This window comes from Eptatretus burgeri, chromosome 15 (genome assembly GCF_056783735.1).
Source record: "Eptatretus burgeri isolate ZD-2024b chromosome 15, Ebu_testis_v1, whole genome shotgun sequence".
NCBI lineage: Eukaryota > Metazoa > Chordata > Myxini > Myxiniformes > Myxinidae > Eptatretus > Eptatretus burgeri.
In genome coordinates, this window is record NC_140975.1 from 52982985 (window position 1) to 52998975 (window position 15991).

The window sequence follows — 15991 nt, forward strand, 5'->3', positions numbered from 1 at the left end:
GTATGACGTTTCAGAGAAGAATCCAATTAACTATTTTGGGGGGGTCAAAACCCCCTCTCCTGTCGACCCCCTGAATGAGCGCAGATCTTGATGCGGTCAATAAACCTTTGTTAAGTATCAGATATGAAGTTTGTGGCCAAGTTTTATCAAAAGCGAGTGTTTGGTTCAAGCGATAATGACTGAAGAGTTTACGGACTCACTGACTGAATGACTCACCTGCGGACACTGCTCGATCACATAAGCTCACCTGACTAAAGTCCAGGTGAATTAAAATGTATTGGGCCCGATATGTTCTCCTGGATCAGGCATTGCGTGGTGAAGATATGCGCTCTACCGAGTGTCCTTCTAGTTTCAATACTGTATCAATGCATCATCATCATGGGCATAATTGGACAGGTGTATGCTAAACATGGATTGTGCTAAAACGATGTGAAAGTTTGACGAAGCAGACGCTGCAAAAAGTTTTTTGTCTTTGACATCGATGTCGAACCAATTGGACTTCAAAATGCACCAACATTTCTGGCAAAGTGAAAAGTATGAATCTCTGCAAACCAGGAACGAGACTCTAAGGGCGTAGCGTGCAATGATCACGTGAGTTTGTGAAAGTTTCTCAAGCCATGTTGAGTTATATCGCAGATTGGCAGCCAATCAGGTGAGTTTGTAGCAGCGAAACTTTTCCAACTACCCAAATCAACATTTGTATGCTTTGCGTGAAAAACGAGTCATGCATGGAATGTTCATCGCTTGCCAAGTAAGATGACCGATGCGCCTTTTGAATACTCAGTTTTTCTGACAAAGGAAACTGAGCAGAGCTGATCATTTTCAGAAACATCTGACTGTACAACATTGATAGATCCGCTGTTGTCAACCACACACGGGCAGAAGTTGAAAAGGCACTCACCGACAGTCAACCTATCATAAACACCGCAACCACACCCAACCATGCAAAGACCTTAACCATTCATAGCCACCTATAACATCTCAACCACACCCAACCATGCAAAGAACTCAACCACTCCTCTCCACCGAAAACATCTCACCACTCCTATCCACCGAAAACATCTCACCACTCCGATCCACCGAAAACATCTCACCACTCCGATCCACCGAAAACATCTCACCACTCTTATCCACCAGCCGAGTGTGGGCTTAGTTTTTAAGGTGGCTGGCTAAGGATCCTAGCGTCCTGAGTTTGAGCCCCGTTGACTGCTGAATTAGAGCCAGGTGAGGTTGAATCAGCCTGTCATCCTTCCAAGGTTGACGAAATGAGGACCAGTGTATCGGAAGAGGTGCACAGCATCAGCGGCACAGCCGTGCTTCCAAGAAATGATAGCTACTCAGCAGCCAAGCTGCCAGATGCAAGAACAGAACTCCTATCCACCGAAAACAACTCACCACTCCGATCCACCAAAAACATCTCACCCCTCCGATCCACCGAAAACATCTCACCACTCCGATCCACCGAAAACATCTCACCACTCCGATCCACCGAAAACATCTCACCACAACTATCCACCGAAAACATCTCACCACTCCGATCCACCGAAAACATCTCACCACTCCGATCCACCGAAAACATCTCAACACTCCGATCCACAGAAAACATCTCACCACTCCTATCCACAGAAAGCATCTCACCACTACTATCCACCATAAACATCTCACCACTCGGATCCACCGAAAACATCTCACCACCCCGATCCACCGAAAACATCTCAACACTCCGATCCAGCGAAAACATCTCAACACTCTTATCCACCAGCCGAGTGTGGGCTTAGTTTTTAAGGTGGCTGGCTAAGGATCTTAGCGTCCTGAGTTTGAGCCCCGTTGACTGCTGAATTAGAGCCAGGTGAGGTTGAATCAGCCTGTCATCCTTCCAAGGTTGACGAAATGAGGACCAGTGTACTGGAAGAGGTGCACAGCATTAGCAGCACAGCCGTGCTTCCAAGAAATGATAGCTACTCAGCAGCCAAGCTGCCAGACGCAAGAACAGAACTCCTATCCACCGAAAACAACTCACCACTCATATCCACCGAAAACATCTCACCACTCCGATCCACCGAAAACATCTCACCACTCCTATCCACCGAAACATCTCACCACTATTATCCACCGAAAACATCTCACCACTCCGATCCACCGAAAACATCTCACCACTCCGATCCACCTAAAACATCTCACCACGACTATCCACCGAAAACATCTCACCACTCCGATCCACCCTAATCATCTCACCACTCCGATCCACCGAAAACATCTCACCACTCGGATCCACCGAAAACATCTCACCACCCCGATCCACCGAAAACATCTCACCACTCCGATCCACCAAAAACATCTCAACACTCCGATCCACGAAAAACATCTCAACACTCCGATCCAGCGAAAACATCTCAACACTCCGATCCACCGAAAACATCTCACCACTCCTATCCACCACTCCTCTCCACCAGAAACATCTCACCACTCCTATCCAAAGAAAACATCTCACCACTCCTATCCACCAAAAACATCTCACCACTCCTATCCACCAAAAACATCTGACCTCTCCTATCCACCACTCCTATCACCCGAAAACATCTCACCACTCCTATTCACCGAAAACATCTCACCACTCCTATCCACCAAAAACATCTGACCTCTCCTATCCACCACTCCTATCACCTGAAAACATCTCACCACTCCTATCCACCAGATACACTCCTATCCACCACTCCGATCCACCTATCCACTCCCATCCAGGTAAAATTCCACAACCATTATTGTGTAAACCATAATTACAGAACCTAAAATATCTTAACCACATCCCTCAAACTAAAATATCTCCACCACACCCATTTTTTTTTATTTTTTTTGTATACCTTGGTCGAGGCTCGTATGAGAGCTAACACACAACTCACAGCAAGGAGGCATGAGACAAGAGGGGCGGGAGTGGAAGGGACAAAACAGTGGGGAACAGACACATTAGGTGAACTGTGGAAGGGAGAGGGATGGGGATGGGACGGGGAACATGGCGAAGAGAAGATGGACATTTCAGGGACTTTCAGGAAGGAAAGCAGGAGAAATGAAGGAAGTGGGCTTGGGTGGATTATCGGGGGTAGAAAAGATCGAGTATTTGGATGGGGGAAGATAAGAGGTGGTGGTGAACAGCTGTTTTGAAAGCCTGGAGGGAAGAATGGGAAAGAATAGAGTGAGGAAGTTTATTCCAAAGGCGGGAAAAAAGAGGAATGAAAGAGTGAAGATGAGCAGTGATTCGTGATTTTGGTAGTTTTACCAGAAGGGGGTTGTTGGCGGACCTTGAGCGCCCTGTGGAAATGTGGTGGGGACAAATCGCAGAGAGAGCAGGGGGGGGGGCGAGGCTGGAGAGGAGTCGGTAGAAGACAGAAAGACCACCGACCAACCTGCGGTGATTGAGTGAGAGGCCCATCGACCTAAAATATCTCCACCACACCCATCAACCGAACATATCTCCACCACACCCATCCACCCAACTATCTCCACCACACCCATCCACCCAACTATCTCCATCACACCCATCCACCTAAAATATCTCCACCACACCAATCAACCTAAAATATCTCCACCACACCCATCCACCTAAAATATCTCCACCACACCCATTGACCTAAAATATCTCCACCACACCCATCAACCGAACATATCTCCACCACACCCATCAACCTAAAATATCTCCACCACACCCATTGACCTAAAATATCTCCACCACACCCATCAACCGAACATATCTCCACCACACCCATCAACCTAAAATATCTCCACCACACCCATTGACCTAAAATATCTCCATCACACCCATTGACCTAAAATATCTCCACCACACCCATCGACCTAAAATATCTCCACCACACCCATTGACCTAACATATCTCCACCACACCCATCCACCCAACTATCTCCATCACACCCATCCACCTAAAATATCTCCACCACACCAATCAACCTAAAATATCTCCACCATACCCATCCACCCAACTATCTCCACCACACCCATCCACCCAACTATCTCCATCACAACCATCCACCTAAAATATCTCCACCACATCCATCTACCCAACTATCGAAACCACATGAAGTCACCAAAAATCTTCCTCAAAGTGCATTTCATTCTCATGAGTCATATAAAAGCCATAAAGATGCCATAATTAAGTAAATCCTTTCTTTCACCCTCCCCCCCCCCCCCATATAAACAAGGCCGAGACTTCTCACACCGAAGGGACACAAAGGTTTTTAAAATCGAATGACAGGTTTAAAATGATCTTACACAGAAAATAAACCTCATTCAATGACACAGCTCATATAAACTGGAAATGGAAGGAGCTCGACTGCGTTTAGCAATGGCGGCCTGGTGACTTACCCAAGGAATAGGAGCATCCCCAGCGTAGAGAGAAGCGCTCACTGCGACAGGGAACACGCAAGGCGGGTCAGGGTTAGACCAATCAAAGGGCGATGTGTTTCTGGGGCGGTAGGGTTCAGGTGGGAGGGGGGGGGGCATGCTGCGGAAGGGATGGAAGGGGAGGAAGGCTGCTCGGATGAGGTCGCCATGGTGACGAACAGAAAGCAAGCCCATTGGTCCCGTGAGAAATGATGACTTATTCACATTTTGATCGGTTTGATAATATGATTAGGGGGGAAACGGCAAGGGAATTTACAACTACAGTCTACATTTTATTATTTCCAATGATCATCAGAGGGGATGAAGGGATGAAGGGATGAAGAGTTGATCAGATGATCAGATGATGATCAGATGATCAGAGACGAGACCGTCATGGTGAAAGAGGCCTCCCCTTCATGATTTCCTGCTGAGGGATTTGTTTTGGGAGGTAATTATTAATTACATGTGGATATTTTTCTATTAAAGGAAACCACCAATCAATGTTTCTGAAGTTCCAAGAGCACACGACCAACACTCATACCACTGAGGGTAGTTTACACTCATACCACTCAGGGTAGTTCACACTCATACCACTGAGGGTAGTTTACACTCATATCACTGAGGGTAGTTCACACTCATACCACTGAGGGTAGTTTACACTCATACCACTGAGGGTAGTTCACACTCAACACACTGAGGGTAGTTCACACTCATACCACTGACGGTAGTTTACACTCATACCACTCAGGGTAGTTTACACTCATACCACTGAGGGTAGTTTACACTCATACCACTGAGGGTAGTTCACACTCAACACACTGAGGGTAGTTCACACTCATACCACTGACGGTAGTTTACACTCATACTACTGAGGGTAGTTCACACTCAACACACTGAGGGTAGTTCACACTCATACCACTGAGGGTAGTTTACACTCATACCACTGAGGGTAGTTCACACTCAACACACTGAGGGTAGTTCACACTCATACCACTGACGGTAGTTTACACTCATACCACTCAGGGTAGTTTACACTCATACCACTGACGGTAGTTTACACTCATACCACTGAGGGTAGTTCACACTCAACACACTGAGGGTAGTTCACACTCATACCACTGACGGTAGTTTACACTCATACTACTGAGGGTAGTTCACACTCGTGCCACTGAGGGTAGCTTACACTTGTGCCACTGAGGGTAGTTTACACTTATACCACTGAGGGTACTTTACACTCGTACCACTGAGGGTAGTTTACACTCGTACCACTGAGGGTAGTTTACACTTATACCACTGAGGGTAGTTTACACTTATACCACTGAGGGTAGTTTATACTCATACCACTGAGGGTAGTTTACACTTATACCACTGAGGGTAGTTTACACTTATACCACTGAGGGTAGTTTACACTTATACCACTGAGGGTAGTTTATACTCATACCACTGAGGGTAGTTTACACTCATACCACTCAGGGTAGTTTACACTCACACCACTGAGGGTAGTTTACACTTATACCACTGAGGGTAGTTTACACTTATACCACTGAGGGTAGTTTATACTCATACCACTGAGGGTAGTTTACACTCATACCACTCAGGGTAGTTTACACTCATACCACTGAGGGTAGTTTGCACTCATCCCACTGAGGGTAGTTCACACTCATACCACTGAGGGTAGTTTACACTCATACCACTGAGGGTAGTTTACACTCATACCACTGAGGGTAGTTCACACTCATACCACTGAGGGTAGTTTACACTCATATCACTGAGGGTAGTTCACACTCATACCACTGAGGGTAGTTCACACTCATACCACTGAGGGTAGTTTACACTCATACCACTGAGGGTAGTTCACACTCAACACACTGAGGGTAGTTCACACTCATACCACTGACGGTAGTTTACACTCATACTACTGAGGGTAGTTCACACTCGTGCCACTGAGGGTAGCTTACACTTGTGCCACTGAGGGTAGCTTACACTCGTACCACTGAGGGTAGTTCACACTCATACCACTGAGTGTAGTTGACAATCATATCACTGAGGATAGTTTACACTCATACCACTGAGGGTAGTTCACACTCATACCACTGAGGGTAGTTTACACTCATACCACTGAGGGTAGTTCACACTCATACCACTGAGGGTAGTTCACACTCATACCACTGACGGTAGTTTACACTCATACTACTGAGGGTAGTTCACACTCGTACCACTGAGGGTAGCTTACACTTGTGCCACTGAGGGTAGCTTACACTCGTACCACTGAGGGTAGCTTATACTCGTACCACTGATGGAAGTTTACACTCGTACCACTGACGGAAGTTTACACCCGTACCACTGAGGGTAGCTTACACTCGTACCACTGAGGGTAGCTTATACTCGTACCACTGAGGGTAGTTCACACTCATACCACTGAGGGTAGTTCACACTCATACCACTAACGGTAGTTTACACTCATACTACTGAGGGTAGTTCACACTCGTGCCACTGAGGGTAGCTTACACTTGTGCCACTGAGGGTAGCTTACACTCGTACCACTGAGGGTAGCTTATACTCGTACCACTGATGGAAGTTTACACTCGTACCACTGATGGAAGTTTACACCCGTACCACTGAGGGTACTTTACACTCGTACCACTGAGGGTAGCTTACACTCGTACCACTGAGGGTAGCTTACACTCGTACCACTGAGGGTAGCTTACACTCGTACCATTGACGGTAGCTTACACTCGTACCACTGACGGTAGTTTACACTCGTACCACTGACGGTAGCTTACACTCATGCCACTGAGGGTAGTTTACACTCATACCACTTAGGGTAGCTTACCCTCATACTACTGAGGGTAGCTTACACTCATACTACTGAGGGTAGCTTACACTCATACTTCTGAGGGTAGTTTACACTCATACTACTGAGGGTAGTTTACACTCATACTACTGAGGGTAGTTTACACTCATACTACTGAGGGTAGCTTACACTCATACTACTGAGGGTAGCTTACACTCGTACCACTGAGGGTAGCTTACACTCGTACCACTGAGGGTAGCTTACACTCGTACCACTGACGGTAGCTTACACTCGTACCACTGACGGTAGTTTACACTCGTACCACTGAGGGTAGCTTACACTCATACTACTGAGGGTAGCTTACACTCATACTTCTGAGGGTAGTTTACACTCATACTACTGAGGGTAGTTTACACTCATACTACTGAGGGTAGCTTACACTCATACTACTGAGGGTAGCTTACACTCATACTACTGAGGGTAGCTTACACTCATACTTCTGAGGGTAGTTTACACTCATACTACTGAGGGTAGTTTACACTCATACTACTGAGGGTAGCTTACACTCATACTACTGAGGGTAGCTTACACTCATACTACTGAGGGTAGTTTACACTCATACTACTGAGGGTAGCTTACACTCGTACCACTGAGGGTAGCTTACACTCGTACCACTGAGGGTAGCTTACACTCGTACCACTGACGGTAGCTTACACTCGTACCACTGACAGTAGTTTACACTCGTACCACTGAGGGTAGCTTACACTCATACTACTGAGGGTAGCTTACACTCATACTTCTGAGGGTAGTTTACACTCATACTACTGAGGGTAGTTTACACTCATACTACTGAGGGTAGCTTACACTCATACTACTGAGGGTAGCTTACACTCATACTTCTGAGGGTAGTTTACACTCATACTACTGAGGGTAGTTTACACTCATACTACTGAGGGTAGCTTACACTCATACTACTGAGGGTAGCTTACACTCATACTACTGAGGGTAGTTTACACTCATACTTTAGTTAACCACAGGATTGGTGGAAACCAGTCAAAAGATCACGTGATGACGAGACAGTTTGAACATGATGGCGTTTCGAGTTGGGTTAAATAATTCAAACGTCTCCAACGAACCATTTGTGTGATGATGGGAAACGAATGTAAATGGCAGAGATGGATACATGGAAAAAGTCACCTGTAAAGTGGGATACGGATGTGGGGTGGAGGAGAGGTAGGAGCTGGGGAAGAGGTAGGAGGTGGGGTGAAGGGGAGGTAGGAGATGATGGAGAGGTAGGAGGTGGGGTGGAGAGGTAGGAGGTGGGGGTGGAGAGGTGGGAGGTGGGGGTGGAGAGGTGGGAGGTGGGGGTGGAGAGGTGGGGGTGGAGAGGTGGGGGTGGAGAGGTGGGAGGTGGGGGTGGAGAGGTGGGAGGTGGGGGTGGAGAGGTGGGGGTGGAGGGGTGGGGGTGGAGAGGTGGGGGTGGAGGGGTGGGGGTGGAGAGGTGGGGGTGGAGAGGTGGGAGGTGGGGATGGAGAGGTGGGGGTGGAGAGCTGGGAGGTGGCGGTGGAGACCTGGGAGGTGGGGGTGGAGAGGTGGGAGGTGGGGGAGAAGTAGGAGGTGGGGGACAGGTAGGAGGTGATGGAGAGATAGGAGGTGGGGTTGAAGGCGGGAGATATGGCATTGAAGGGGTAGGGAAGTGGAATGGAGGAATTTGAACAAAAAAAAAGAGGGGAAAAAGCTCCAAATCTCAGTACATACCTGTAAACGTCTTTTTAACTCTGGATGAGTGCTGTGGTGCCAAGCTAACCAAGTGGTGCTTTTTTTCTACATATTGTCGAGGCTCATATAAAAGCTGACATACAGAACATATAACAAGGTGAGCATGAGACAAGAGGGGCGGGAGAGGGAAGCACAAAACAGTGGGGAACAGAGAAATTAGGAAATCTGTGGAAGGGAGAGGGATGGGGCAGGGAAGATGGGGTACACAAGATGGACATTACAGGGACTTTCAGGAATGAGAGCAGGGAATTTGAAGGTGGGTTGGAGTGGATTGATGGGGGTGGAAAAGATCATGGTTTTGAATACAAGTGATGGTGGTGAACAGCTGTTTTGAAGACCTGGAGGGAGGATGGGATTGAAGAGAGTGTGGGAGTTTGTTCCAGAGGCGGCATAAAAAGAGCAATGAAAGAGTAAAGGTGAGCAGTGATTCCTGAGCTTGGCAATTTCACCAGAAGTGTTTTTCTGGCAGACCTTGAGTGCCCTGCAGAAATATTCGGGGGACAGAGCACAGACAGAGAAAGGGGGGGCAAGGCCGGAGAGGAGTCAGTGGAAGACATAAAGACCACCGACCTGCCTGCAGTGAGAGATTGAGAGACTCAAGGACTCAGCTTCATAGCGGGAGATACCAATGATCCTGAAAGCCTTGGTGTCCATGGCGTGAAGCCGAGCTAGGTGTGAGGCAGGAGTACCAGCCCTTGCCTCACACCTGGGTTTGGGACACAATATTTTGAAGCAAACACAGTGTTTCGGCTGTTCTTTGACACTGAAGTTGTAACTGGAGACTGTTGGGGAATGCACACATATTGATGAACCACCCTACCTGTGAAACACTGGGATGACAGTTTATAGCTGGATCGAGATTCAAACTAATGCGGGACAGCTTCGAGCCGAGTATGTGTATCTCTTGGCCATCCTGCCGCAAGACATCATGGGACTTCATTTCACACAAACGAAGCCTCTGACCTCTGGGGTATGTGGCCTAATTACCTTCGCATTCTGCGAAAGGTTATGTTTTGGTCGGCGTGTATTTATTTATTTATTTATTTATTTGTAATCTTGTGATTCGTTTAACTCAAAAAGTATTAAACCGAATTGCATGAAATTTGGTGGGATGATTGGTTATTAGCCAGGAAGCATTCGATTAGATTTTGGGATCGTTCGGGTCAAAGGTCAAGGTCACGAAAAGGTCAAAATTGTCTTTTTACGATAACACGGTCAATTTTTATTCAATTTGCATGCAACTAACGCCAAAATGTTCAGAATTCAACGCCTCATCTTGTGATATGCAATATGACACAATGACGCCCATACTCTTGTTACCGGTTAGGGGTCAAAGGTCAGGGGGGTCACGACCTTGAAAAATATGCGGTTTTTGTCATAACGCGGTCAATTCTTGTCCGCTTTACATGAACTCAGCACCAAAATGTTCAGAATTTAATGCCCAATCTTGTGACACAATGACGTCATAACACATGTCACCGGTTGGGGTAAAATGACGGGGGGGGGGTCACGCCCTTGAAAAATATGCGGTTTTCGGCATAACTCAGTCAATTCTTATTCGATTTGCATGAAACCAGCATCAAACGAGATTACCTTCTCTTGTTGAAACGTTGTATTCACCGAGCTTGCGAGTGAAGACTCGCCAAAACGACGTGAGTTGATTGTTGTTTAGTCTGTAGCCCCCGAAAGTCGGGTGGGGGGGGGTCATGACATTATAGATATGTGGTTTGTGTCATAAGACCATTCATATGAAACCAGTTCCCCACACTCATACCAAGAACAAAACAAGTAGTGGCGGCGAAGGTATGCGCTCTATGAGTGCCCGTTCTAGTTTCCTGGGCCAATGGGTCGTGAAGCATGGTGATGCCATCTTGCGACGTCGTTTTTCTCTCCACAGTCAACAGGCCAATTAAAGGAGCAATCTATATCCACCAACCTCTCCCCTCCGTGTGATGTCTACTCACAAGGGGTTAAAATGTCAAGCAAGGAAGCAGCAAGTACAAGCTGTGAGACAGGGTGAATAGACAGTGGAGTATCAAACCATCGACCATCCAGAGTCAGAGCAAACATTTCAACCATAATGTCATGAGTGTGCTTTTGGCTCGCACACGTCCTGCAAGTGGAGATTCATTGATTACCATCGCCATTTAAAGCACTTATTCCAGCGAATGAGGTCGGGAGAGAATGTTCGTGCTCGAAAGCTCTTTACAACGAGTTCGTAACGAGCCTGAGTTTATCAGACCATCTAAGAGTTGGTGGGAAACCCCTGGACTGGACCCATAACACCTGAAAGAAAACATGACTGTTCTTTCATACCTCCTATGAAAAGGAACTGTTGTAGTAAACCATTATGAGAAACTACTGCAGTATTACTATAACACGACAATTATGGCCGGTGGTGATGCATTGTTATAAATTAAAGCTTTTGGAATGATCACATCTTGTTCTATTATTTATTGATGATAATTGGTATCCGCATATATCCATGCCTTGTGGTTGCGGAATTGGATCTTGGAAGTGAAAATGAGTTGGAAGAGCAAGATGATACTCCTTAATTACATAATTTGCTTTCTTCAACATAATTATGGTACAGTCCTTGCAAACACCCTCGATTTTCACTTGTTACGGAACTGAAAAGGAGTTGTAAAATTAGGGCATGCAAGTCGCATTTTGCACCATTCCATCTGTATAATAATACTAGAGGGATCTGCTTACACATTGTAAGCAACAACGAACCGAGCTTCCCCATTGTCTCGGGTCACTCACCTGCATTTGATTTTTCATTTATTTATTTTAATTTATTTATATTTTCATTGATGGATGCTTTCCGATGGTTCTGTGATTTATTTTATTGTTTCTCCTGGTGTTTCGGCTTCGATGTCTGTCCACACTCAAAATTTCATCTTTCTACGTCGCCTGGGAAGGTACCGATCTTTAATATCAGTGAGCCAGTGAATGAATGGTTAGAATGAGCTTTATATATTAGATATTAACGACAACTGCATATTATAATTGGCTGACAAGATGGCTTAGATGTATGTATGCTCACTCACATCTGAGTTTGTCTCGCCTGGGTTCGAATCCCAACCCAGCTATAAACTCTAATCCTGGTGTTTCACGGGCAGGGTGGTTCATCAATGTGTGTGCCATCCCCTGGATGGACGATGAATGGATGTCCCGTCTGCCAGCATTCGTTGTTGGACGTTAAAGATCGCACAGTGTGCTTCGTAAAGAGTCGGCGAGCTATTGCTGGCACCATGGTCAAATTACAAATCACGGCTCTAACCTACAGGGGGCATTGCATCAGCAGCACAGCTACACCCTCAGCCAATGATACTACCCCACAGCCTTATGCTGCATTCAAACGATGAAGAACTCAACTTAATAGACCATTTGCATGGCAGGAAAGTCTGCAAAGTGAGGGACTGAGGATGCATGTGGGGAAAACAAAGTTGTTGCGGTGAACGAGAGTGAGGGAACAATGGATTTGGAGATAACAATTAGAATCAGGCAAGTCAGGTACCTCGGTTTTATTTCTTTTACCTTTGTATTCTAAATTAAAGTACCTGGGTACTAATTTCGACGAGGAAGGTGTTTGCAGTGACGGAGAGTGGGAGATGGAGGAGTGTTTCTGGAGTGGTCTATGATCGAAAGGTTTTGGTTTGATTGAGGGTACCAATATACAGTGGGGAGAACAAGTATTTGATACACTGCCGATTTTGCAGGTTTTCCCACTTACAAAGCATGTAGAGGTCTGTAATTTTTATCATAGGTACACTTCAACTGTGAAAGACAAAATCGAAAGCAAAAATTCTGAAAATCACATTGTATGATTTTTAAATAATTAATTTGCATTTTATTGCATGAAATAAGTATTTGATACATCAGAAAAACAGAACTTAATATTTGGTACAGAAACCTTTGTTTGCAATTACAGAGATCAGACGTTTCCTATAGTTCTTAACCAGGTTTGCACAGACTGCAGCAGGGATTTTGGCTCACTCCTCCATACAGATCTTCTCCAGATCCTTCAGGTTTCGGGGCTGTCGCTGGCAACACAGACTTTCAGCTCCCTCCAAAGATTTTCCATTGGGTTCAGGTATGGAGATTGGCTAGGCCACTCCAGGACCTTGAGATGCTTCTTACGGAGCCACTCCTTAGTTGCCCTGGCTGTGTGTTTCGGGTCGTTGTCATGCTGGAAGACCCAGCCACGCCCCATATTCAATGCTCTTATTGAGGGAAGGAGGTTGTTGGCCAAGATCTCGCGATAAATGGCCCCATTCCATCCTCCCCTCAATTCGGTGCAGTCGTCCTGTCCCCTTTGCAGAAAAGCATCCCCAAAGAATAATGTTTCCACCTCCATGCTTCACGGTTGGGATGGTGTTGTTGGGGTTGTACTCATCCTTCTTCTTCCTCCAAACACGGCGAGTGGAGTTTAAACCAAAAAGCTCTATTTTGGTCTCATCAGACCACATGACCTTCTCCCATTCCTCCTCTGGATCATCCAGATGGTCATTGGCAAACTTCAGACGGGCCTGGACATGCGCTGGCTTGAGCAGAGGGACCTTGCGTGCGCTGCAGGATTTTAATCCATGATGGCGTAGTGTGTTACTTGTGGTTTTCTTTGATACTGTGGTCCCAGCTCTCTTCAGGTCATTGGTCCTGCCTTCAGGTCCTGCCGTGTAGTTCTGGGCTGATCCCTCACCTTTCTCATGATCATTAAGGCTCCACGAGGTGAGATCTTGCATGGAGCCCCAGACCGAGGGAGATTGACTGTTATCTTGAACTTCTTCCATTTTCTAATAATTTCGCCAACAGTTGTTGCCTTCTCACCAAGCTGCTTGCCTATTGTCCTGTAGCCCATCCCAGCCTTGTGCAAGTCTACAATTTTGTCCCTGATGTCCTTAGACAGCTCTGTGGACTTGCCCATTGTGGAGAGGTTGGAGTCTGATTGATTGAGTGTGGACAGATGTCTTTTCTGCAGATAACGAGTTCAAACAGGTGCAGTTAATACAGGTCATGAGTGGAGAATGGGAGGGCTTCTTAAAGACAAAACTAACAGGTCTGTGAGAGCTGGAATTCTTCGCGGTTGGCAGGTGATCAAATACTTATTTCATGTAATAAAATGCAAATTAATTATTTAAAAATCATACAATGTGATTTTCAGGATTTTTGTTTGAGATTCCGTCTTTCACAGTTGAAGTGTACCTATGATAAAAATTACAGACCTCTACGTGCTTTGTAAGTGGGAAAACCTGCAAAATCGGCAGTGTATCAAATACTTGTTCTCCCCACTGTACATAATGTTAAACAGACAGACAGGGGTGAAAACATATCCTCTGTCCACCTTTGGTCGCAGAGGTAACAAGACTTGCACACCTTCGTGCTGGCATCTAAAAATGAAGTTCTCTGATTTTTGTGCGTATCTAGAAAACCAGATGAGTGAACCGTTAAAATGTTTGAAGGACAAACTCTACCATCCAATAGAAGGACCTCAAGTGTGAAGAATACACTACTTTCAAAATGACGAATGAATGTTCGCGAGCTCTTTCGCACATGCACTGTGAGCGCGCTTACAGTGACCCGTTTTTGCTCGTCCAGGAACTTTTAACCTGCCGTTGCGAGCACAAAATCTGTGAGTGAAATAGTCATTAAAATTATCATTTTCAGCATTTCACAAAAGAGTGGCAATTTCAAAATAGTGAACCAAAATTGTTGTGTTCCTGGATGCAAATCGGAATCACGGAAATATATGAATATGAGAAATATCTGTGGATGAAACAGATATGTGTCGAGTTCCGATGATTTCCTGGTAGTACAAGCAAGCAGCCTCAGTAGATATATAAACACACACACATACACACGGGCAGGACTTTTGGAGCACCCTGGTATCTACAATAGCTCTTACACACACTGGTGATTGATAATGCCTGTGTTTCGATTTGGAGGGATATCACATGATACATTAAAACAGGTTTTCGATCAAATGTGGTGGGGAACTCAAAATCATCATTTAACTGTAACCTACCACCATGATCTACCACTTAACCATGATCTACAATTCGATACTCAATTTCAAATGTGGTTCATGAGACAAATCGTTTTGGAAAAAAATATATCCAGAAAAGCTGTTTCAATACATAGTGAGTGGTTTTTAATATAAAACAACGATCTTGGCCTCCTTTAAAACCCTCTTTGATGATGAAAATGCTCTGGAAACCTCGCTCTTCCTTTCTGCAGACGAATGACTCTACATTGTGTCGTGCAGTACCCTCCCCCCCATACCCCCCCTTGCCCATTCCCCCTCCCACTCTTCCCACTGTTAGGCTGAATGCAGCTGCATCACTCTCTGCTGATCTGGAATTGATGAGATTTTCATCTGATGAATAGAACATTATCTTTCATTCCTGGACAGTCTCACTCTGTCATACAGAAGGATTGTCAGATGAAAGTACCTATTTCCATGGTCAGCCACTGGAAGAGGTTCAGTCTCTTGATCTTCAAGCCCTCCCCAATCATCCAAGATGTCTCCTGGGCCAAACATGAAAAAGCCGGCCTCCAAAACTAGCCACATGTCATTCCAAGTATTTCCTTATGCTGCTCAGAACCATCAAATGTATGTCTCCCAGATTCGATGGAAATATAGCCCTCCACATTATTGACATCTCCCGCAATGAGACCAAAGCACGAGGCCTGTTGCTGTCACATAGCACACGGGTTCGGTGGAGTCTGTTTTTATCCACCTCTTCAGCCTTGCTCCTTCTGCTCTCTCGCCATTCCCAGCTCCTCTCGAATGTAGGCGTCTTCCAGTGACTCCCTCCTGGGTTATTTTATTACCCTGCACTCGTGAAGCGACAAGTGGGGTGAAGCGATCGGTCGCGTCGTACGTGTGCCATACGTACGTGTCTGCATTTTAAAAATTCATTATGTCATCAACGTTAGGCTAATTCACACAAAATTTTTCCAAATATATGCGCCTCCTCCGGTGGAATTCTTTAGTCATAATTATGACGTCATCGGTCTCGT

The 15991-nt window shown here is 45.8% G+C and overlaps 1 protein-coding gene across 4 annotated transcripts in view; it reads right to left on the bottom strand.

Annotated features, from left to right (window-relative positions):
- LOC147012174 (uncharacterized) overlaps positions 1-4480 on the bottom strand; it is a 62858-nt gene extending 58378 nt beyond the window's left edge. For all 4 annotated transcript variants that reach the window (XR_015051490.1, XM_085855945.1, XM_085855946.1 and 1 more), the window contains exon 1: positions 4375-4480. The gene's annotated coding sequence lies outside the window, so the exon portion shown is untranslated. The remainder of the gene's footprint in view (positions 1-4374) is intronic.
- Between the last annotated feature and the right edge of the window lie 11511 nt (positions 4481-15991).